The sequence below is a fragment of the Anomaloglossus baeobatrachus genome, chromosome 10 (assembly GCF_048569485.1).
Source record: "Anomaloglossus baeobatrachus isolate aAnoBae1 chromosome 10, aAnoBae1.hap1, whole genome shotgun sequence".
NCBI classification, from domain to species: Eukaryota; Metazoa; Chordata; class Amphibia; order Anura; family Aromobatidae; genus Anomaloglossus; species Anomaloglossus baeobatrachus.
In genome coordinates, this window is record NC_134362.1 from 64,126,071 (window position 1) to 64,135,445 (window position 9,375).

The window sequence follows — 9,375 nt, forward strand, 5'->3', positions numbered from 1 at the left end:
GGACTTTAGAAATACTTTTACTAAAAATCTGTTTATGTGAGAATGTAATAAGGAGACTGTTAGGCAGGGAATTTAGATGGGTAGATACAACTGCTGGTGGTCCTGGGGGCACGGGGGACCTGTGAGGTTCCCTTTATAGACGAGTGTGTGTCAGGCAGAGTTCAGACTTGGTTTTCTTTCCCTCAGGTATTTGCACTTAAATGCAATGCAGATAATTTTCTCTTTCAAGATTTCAATTTATATGTTCAATTTCATATGAGCTTTGAAAAATATCATGTTTTTTATATATATATACAGGATGGTCCAAAAGTAGATGGACAGTATGTGTAATAGGGTTATCAAACATGGTGTAAAGTGAAACTGACTCAGTTGCCCTTAGCAACCAATCAGATTTCACCTTTCATTTTCCAAAGAGTCTGTGAAGAATGAAAAGTGGAATCTGATTGGTTGCTAAGGGCAACGGGGTCAAATTCACTTTACACCATGTTTGATAACCCTATTACACATACTGTCCACCTACTTTCGGACCACCCTGTTTATATATATATATAGCTTCATTGAAAAAAGGGGTTTTATTTAAAAAATAATGAAATATCTAAGTGACTAAACTTATGAGCTATATATATTCAGAATTATATATATATATATATATATATATATATATATATATATATATATATATATATATATATATAATTTTTATATTCATATATTAAAATTTTTTTGTGATTCTTATTGTTAACTCATATATCTATCTATCTATATATATATATATATATATATATATATATATATATATATATATATATATATAAAAAAGTATATATATATATATACTACTACTACAAAATTTATGGAAAACATAAAAAGTTAATGCTACAGTGATATTTTTTCATGAAGGTAGGGGATTTAAGTAGATGTATGCAATGGCGATTTCATCATATCGAACAATTTATTGAGACAAAGGCCAACAACAGTGGTGGGTATAGAACAAACTAAAATATCAGTGTCTCAATAAGTTGTCATTTCACCTAGAGCCTCGAATAAGAAAGACCACCTGGTTAGAGACCCACTCTAATGTTTCGTCCCTCACTGAGCTGAACCCCCAGCTAAACCTCTGGGTTCTGGCCATCAGAACTGGCATCAAAATAGCCAATTTTCACAGATTTCAGTAAGTAACTGGTGTATTTAAGGGGGTAAATGATTTTGGGCCACTGATCTCACACCACCATTACATACAGTTAGGTCCAGAAATATTTGGACAGTGACACAAGTTTTGTTATTTAACTGTTTACAAAAACATGTTCAGAAATACAATTATATATATAATATGGGCTGAAAGTGCACACTCCCAGCTGCAATATGAGAGTTTTCACATCCAAATCGGAGAAAGGGTTTAGGAATCATAGCTCTGTAATGCATAGCCTCCTCTTTTTCAAGGGACCAAAAGTAATTGGACAAGGGACTCTAAGGGCTGCAATTAACTCTGAAGGCGTCTCCCTCGTTAACCTGTAATCAATGAAGTAGTTAAAAGGTCTGGGGTTGATTACAGGTGTGTGGTTTTGCATTTGGAAGCTGTTGCTGTGACCAGACAACATGCGGTCTAAGGAACTCTCAATTGAGGTGAAGCAGAACATCCTGAGGCTGAAAGAAAAGAAAAAATCCATCAGAGAGATAGCAGACATGCTTGGAGTAGCAAAATCAACAGTCGGGTACATTCTGAGAAAAAAGGAATTGACTGGTGAGCTTGGGAACTCAAAAAGGCCTGGGCGTCCACGGATGACAACAGTGGTGGATGATCGCCGCATACTTTCTTTGGTGAAGAAGAACCCGTTCACAACATCAACTGAAGTCCAGAACACTCTCAGTGAAGTAGATGTATCTGTCTCTAAGTCAACAGTAAAGAGAAGACTCCATGAAAGTAAATACAAAGGGTTCACATCTAGATGCAAACCATTCATCAATTCCAAAAATAGACAGGCCAGAGTTAAATTTGCTGAAAAACACCTCATGAAGCCAGCTCAGTTCTGGAAAAGTATTCTATGGACGGATTAGACAAAGATCAACCTGTACCAGAATGATGGGAAGAAAAAAGTTTGGAGAAGAAAGGGAATGGCACATGATCCAAGGCACACCACATCCTCTGTAAAACATGGTGGAGGCAACGTGATGGCATGGGCATGCATGGCTTTCAATGGCACTGGGTCACTTGTGTTTATTGATGACATAACAGCAGACAAGAGTAGCCGGATGAATTCTGAAGTGTACCGGGATATACTTTCAGCCCAGATTCAGCCAAATGCCGCAAAGTTGATCGGACGGCGCTTCATAGTACAGATGGACAATGACCCCAAGCATACAGCCAAAGCTACCCAGGAGTTCATGAGTGCAAAAAAGTGGAACATTCTGCAATGGCCAAGTCAATCACCAGATCTTAACCCAATTGAGCATGCATTTCACTTGCTCAAATCCAGACTTAAGACGGAAAGACCCACAAACAAGCAAGACCTGAAGGCTGCGGCTGTAAAGGCCTGGCAAAGCATTAAGAAGGAGGAAACCCAACGTTTGGTGATGTCCATGGGTTCCAGACTTAAGGCAGTGATTGCCTCCAAAGGATTCGCAACAAAATATTGAAATTAAAAATATTTTGTTTGGGTTTGGTTTATTTGTCCAATTACTTTTGACCTCCTAAAATGTGGAGTGTTTGTAAAGAAATGTGTACAATTCCTACAATTTCTATCAGATATTTTTGTTCAAACCTTCAAATTAAACGTTACAATCTGCACTTGAATTCTGTTGTAGAGGTTTCATTTCAAATCCAATGTGGTGGCATGCAGAGCCCAACTCGCGAAAATTGTGTCACTGTCCAAATATTTCTGGACCTAACTGTAGATAGTGATGCCTGACATCAAATTCCGGTCACTCCAGCCTGACCCACATTTTATTCAAATCTGTGAAAATTGGCTATTTGCCCACCGTGATGCCAGTTCTGATGCCCAAAACCCACTTGGGCCAGGCTGAAGGCACCTGCATTTGATGCAGGACATCACTATCTATGTATTGGTGGTGTGAGATCAGTGGCCCTTAAAAACACCAGTTACTTATTAAAATCTGTGAACATTGGCTATTGTCCCACTTGGATACCAGTTTTAATGCCCAGACTCCATTTAGCCAGGCCGGAGTGACCTGAATTAGATGTGGGGCATCACTATCCGTGTATCTGTATTGTGACATCAGTGGCTCAAACTCATTTAACCCTTTCAATAATAACCTTCGGTGCTCTCTTTGATCCCCATTTTTGTACCAGTTTTATCATTTTTGTAGCTTCTTTTAACTGTATTCACATCAGGGCGGCTCGTTGCATTGGATTTTATCAGTGGGATTTTTTATTTTAGTTGTTAAATCTATAAAACACAGAAAATAATAGTTGCATAAGAAATTGCCAAGTAAGAAACCAACTTGCCGAATAAAAAACTGGATGAATAAGAAACCAACTTCTGCATCGTTCACTAAACACCTAATGGCAGAACATGACTTCATCACTTTCTATATTACTTGTAAAGGGAAATATCAACACAATGCAAACATAAGGAGATAGCTGACAACTGCTACATCTTAAAGGCAGATACAGTAAAATTTGGGAGCACTACATGTGCACTTGTGAATTATGGCTGATCGGGGTGTATATCATATATAATACAAATGATGTCACCAAGTAATTGTACAGTTACCATATAATACCACTATACATGTAAAATATGACATATCATACCACTATACAAGTAAAATATTACATATTATGCCACTATACAAGTAAAATATGATATATCATACCACTATACAAGTAAAATATTACATATTATACGACAATACAAGTATAATATTACATATAATATCACACTATACAAGCATAATATATAAATAATAGCACTACATAAGTGTAATATTACATATAATGCCACTATACAAGCATAATACACAAATAATACCACTATATAAGTGTAATATTATATATAATACCACTATACAAGCATAATACACAAATAATAGCACTATATAAGTGTAATATTACATATAATACTGCTATACAAGCATAATATACAAATAATAGCACTATATAAGTGTAATATTACATATAATACCACTATACAAGCATAATACACAAATAATAGCACTATATAAGTGTAATGTTACATATAATACCACTATACAAGAATAATATACAAATAATACCACTATATAAGTGTAATATTACATATAATACCACTATACAAGTGTAATATTATAAATAATAGCACTACATAAGGTTAATATTACATATAATGCCACTATACAAGCATAATATACAAATAATAGCACTATATAAGTGTAATATTACATATAATACTACTTTACATGTATAATATTACCCTTAATACCACTATGCAAGTAGAAAATTACCTATAATAGCATTATACAAATACTGTATATTACATCTAATACCACTATAAAAGTAAAGTATTACATATTATACCACTATACAAGTAGAATATTACAAACAATTCCACGATACAGGTAAAATATTACATATAATGCCACTACATATAATACCATATAAGTATAATATTACATATAATACCACTATAAAAATATAATATTACATATAATACCACTATGCAAGCATACAATTACAAATAATACCACAACACAGGTAGAATATTTCATATAATGCCACTATGCAAGTATAATATTATCCTTAATAGCACTGTGCAAGTAGAAAATTACCTATAATAGCACTATACAAATATAATATTACATATAATACTACAATACAGGTAAAATATGACATACAATACCACTATAAAAATATAATATTACCATTAATGCCTCTATACAAGTATAATATTACAAATGATAGCATGATACGGGTAAAATTTTACATATAATACCACTATATAACTATAATATGAAATTCAATACTACTATAAAAATATAATATTACCTATAATACCACTATACAAGCATAATATTACAAACAATACTACCATTTTGGTAGAATATTACATATAATACCCCTATATAAGTGTAATGTTACATATACGAGGGGCTGATGATAAGTTTTTGGCTTTACCTAGAAAGAAAGAGATAGGATGATGAAACTTTACCTTTATTCCACATACTCTCCACTGATGTCAACACACTTCTTAAATCGGTATGCCAAGTTCTGTAAGCCTAGCAAAAAGAAGGATTTCGGTCGTGCCTCAAACCTGGCATCCGTAGCAGCCATGGCATCAGAAATGGTGTGAAATTTGGTACCCTTGGGTTGTTTTGTGGCACCCCAGTGGTCTGACTGCCACAGTGTAACGCCTGCCTGGATTAACAGACTCAGACAGGCTGTAATGGACAGACTAGGGAGAAGCCCCTCACAAGCAGGACCCCCAGAACCCTGAAACCCTTTAACCCCTATACAGGGATTTGGAATTACACAGGGTACTGGAGATTTCTACCCGTGGAAGGCTGCAGTCCGAGAGAGTAGTCGTCAGGCAGGGTCAAACCAGGAATAGCAGAACAGGGACAGAATCGGCAGGCAAAGACGTAAACAGAAAACATAGCAGTGGTCAGATCCGGGTCGGGCAGTGAGGTACAAAAACAGCAGGCAAAACCCACGATTTTGTAAAGGTGCCAAAGAATTGCCTGTTTTGGGGATTTTGTGTGAAACTGTGTCCATTTTGCCTTTTTTTCTCTACTTTGTTTTGTGTTTATCCAGTAGATAAAAAAAAAACCAAACGTGTATGACAAAACATGTGTAATAGCAGTAATCTTCTGGGACACATACGGTACTTCATTTTCTGGAATAATTTCAAGGATGATTGGTTGTAACTATATTCCTGTCAAATAATTCACACTGTAAATGCAACACAATTCTAGAGTACATGTGTAAAAAATGGCATAGATTTGCTTCAAAAGTGTGGCATGCCCGAGTTATAAAATATGCTTTTATATTTTGGGGCTATTTGTATTTCAGAAACTATACTACTCTTATTCATAGTCTATGATTGGTATTACAGCTCAGTCTAATTCACTAGAATGCGCTATACTGCAATACCAGACATGGCCATAATCAAACGTGGCACTGTTTCTACTCTCACACAACCCTTTTCATGGCAACATATACGAGCCCGCAACTGTTTATATGCGTTATTTGTAAAATCAAGATGGATGTTAACTAGGGATGATCGAATACCTCAAATATTCGGCTTTGCGAATATTTTCCAAATAGGTCGCCACTATTCGACTATTCGCGAATATTCGCTGCGCAATGTAAGTCTATGAGAAACCCGAATAACAACTATTCAAAACTATTCTGGCTTCCCATAGACTTACATTGTGCATCGAATATTCGTATAGCGGCGACCTATTCGGAAAATATTCGCAAAGCCGAATATTTGAGGTATTCGATCATCCCTAATGTTAACATCACCCCTTTCCCTATTGTGTGACAAAATTATTGTGTTGCTTCAATGGAAAGACTTAACGTGATGGAGAATTACTCACAGAAGTGATTAATGGGCAGCAATGTGTTAGTGGAATTTGCATAAAAGGATATATTGCAATGTATGAATCAGTATATGGAATAACATCCAAAACTACAGGTATGGTGAATTAGTATTCCATATGTAGCAAGACAATATTTAAAGCAGATTATTCAGTTTAATATCCAAGAGTGGCACATCACAGCTAAAAGTCCGTAATGTTATTAAAGAAATATTGATCCAGGAGTGCTAAAGGATTGAACACGTCATCAATTTTCCAAGTAAATATATTCCTGAAGGTCCTATTGTCAAGAAGTTCCCATGAGATGTTGGTAACAACTAGGGATGATCGAATACTTTGATTATTCGGCTTCGCGAATATTTTCCGAATACCTCGCCGCTATTCGACTATTCGCGAATATTCACTGCACAATGTAAGTCTATGGGAAACCCGAATAACAACTATTTGGAACTATTCGGACTTCCCATAGACTTACATTGCGCATCGAATAGTCGAATAGCAGCGAGGTATTTGGAAAATATTCGCGAAGCCGAATAATCGAAGTATTCGATCATCCCTAGTAACAACCCCTCCAATCCACACAGGCAAATAAATGAAATCATAGGTGTCCATAAATTTAGTAATGTGGAATAATGAGAAATGACCAAAGAAAAAAAGTATTGAACATGCTTAATGAAATTTATTTAATACTTCATACAAAAGCAATTGTTGGTAATGACAGCTTCATCCAGATGCCTCCTGTATGGAGAAACTAGTTGCCTGCATTGCTCAGGTGGGATTTTGTCCATTCTTCCACACGAACACTCTTCAAATCCTGAAGGTTCCTTAGACTTGTTTTATGAACTCTGAGATTTAGTTCCATTAGATTCAGCTCCGGTGATTCCAGCAGGTTTATTTTCTTTATCTGAAACCAACTGAATGTTTCCTTGGCTGTGTGTTTGGAATAATTATCTTGCTGAAATGTCCATCCTCGTTTTATCTTCATGATCGTTTAGATGGTAGCACATTTTTATTAAGAATATCTAGGTACATTTGTCCATTCATCATTTCTTCAATTATATGAAGCTTGTCAGTGCCGTATGCTTGAATACAGCCCCACACCATGATGTTCTAAACTCTTTGGTATCCAAAAAGTTCAATTTTAGTCTCGTCTGACCAGATAATATCCTCCCAGTATTTCACAGGTTGTCTAACTGGCTGACTGTGGTGGTGTGTGCCTTCCAGCTGAAGTTATCAACTTGCACTCCAGCCAATCGGAAGGCACCACTCCCTTTTTATGCCTTCAGTCGTCTGCTGTTCTTTGCCAGTTAAAGCCCTGTATTTGCTTGAGCTACACACTTGCCTGATTCCGTGCAAACCTTGCTGTTTTGTGTCCTGTTTGACCATGGCCTGTTTGACCTTGGCCTGTTTGACCTTGGCCTGTTTGACCTTGGCCTGTTTGACCTTGGCCTGTTTGACCTTGGCCTGTACTCCTGACGCTCCTCTTGCCTGCTGATTCTGCACCTTACTACAAACAAGACGATACCTGGAGTTTTGAACACCCCTATAATATTAAAGATCATATTGCTCTGTCTATACAGTAAATCATGTGTTGGTTCTTGAATTAAAAAACCCCCAGTACCTTTATTAAACAATTTTACACAGTCATACATAATTTATAGTTATGAAACAAAAAATAATAGCCCAGGACAAAAAGGTGAGGACAAGGGAAAAAAAAACCCCAAAAAACATTTACAGGGTATGACTTCAGATGAAGGTAGAGTAACATCAGCCAAAAAAATATACAACTGGTATGTCACAAAGAACTTCCATGCAACAGCATTCAAGCCTATATTCAATATTCACCACAAGGTGGTGCTAGAGTAGCACACTCTCCAAGGCACTCTAAGCCAGTGGTTGAAAAGTTGTTCAAACAGCATTTCCTATGGAGGAAAAGGGATAGTGACGTGACATGGCTAGATAGTTACTCACCCAAAAGTGTACAGTGCCTGGATGGGCCCCAACACGCTTTTTGCACTTGGCAATATTCATTAAAGACATGAAATAAATGATATCCCTTCATTTGAATAGTGAATAAGTGCGGCAAGACACCTAGTCCTTTCTCCGTTTCTATTCCACATGGCTAAATCTAAAAATTCTGATTGTGACAGAATGGCTGCAGCCTGTAATATAAGTGATACGTGGTTGGATTCAGGATCTCTTTGTCTACATCATGTTGCTCTCAGATTAGTTAATCACAAAAATACCTAAACAGTATGTTTCTGTTTCCCCACTATAGTGGTGAAGCTTCAATTAGCTACTAGTCACACCGTAGTCTGAATGAGGTTTTCAGACCAATGAGGATTAAGAAATCAAAATAATTTAAAATATTTATTTTTATTCAAAATTCAATATGTTAAACACTACAAGTATAAAGTTCCACAATGTAATAACCAGGGAATGGAAAAACAGCAAGCCAGAAAATATATAATTATAAAACCAGTGATGCTGATGCAAGGTGCCCTACATCATATAATATCTCAATTTACATAAATATGTAATAAATCACAATTTATGCATAAATGAGTCAATAAAGATAAAGTGTTCCTTGCTGTGCAATATTACTGGTTAATAAAAGTTATCCAGAGAGTACAAACATTATGGCCTCCCCCGGCTCTGAGCATGTTCATACTTTTGTCAAAAAAAAAGATAAACACACGCCACGACCTCACCATGATTGCCAGGTTGATATGTATGAGAGATTATAATTAGAAATCATGGTGCCATAAGAACTGAAATAGGACACAGGCAAGTCGCTGATTATTAGATCAACACAAACGAAAAAGTACGACCAAACACCCA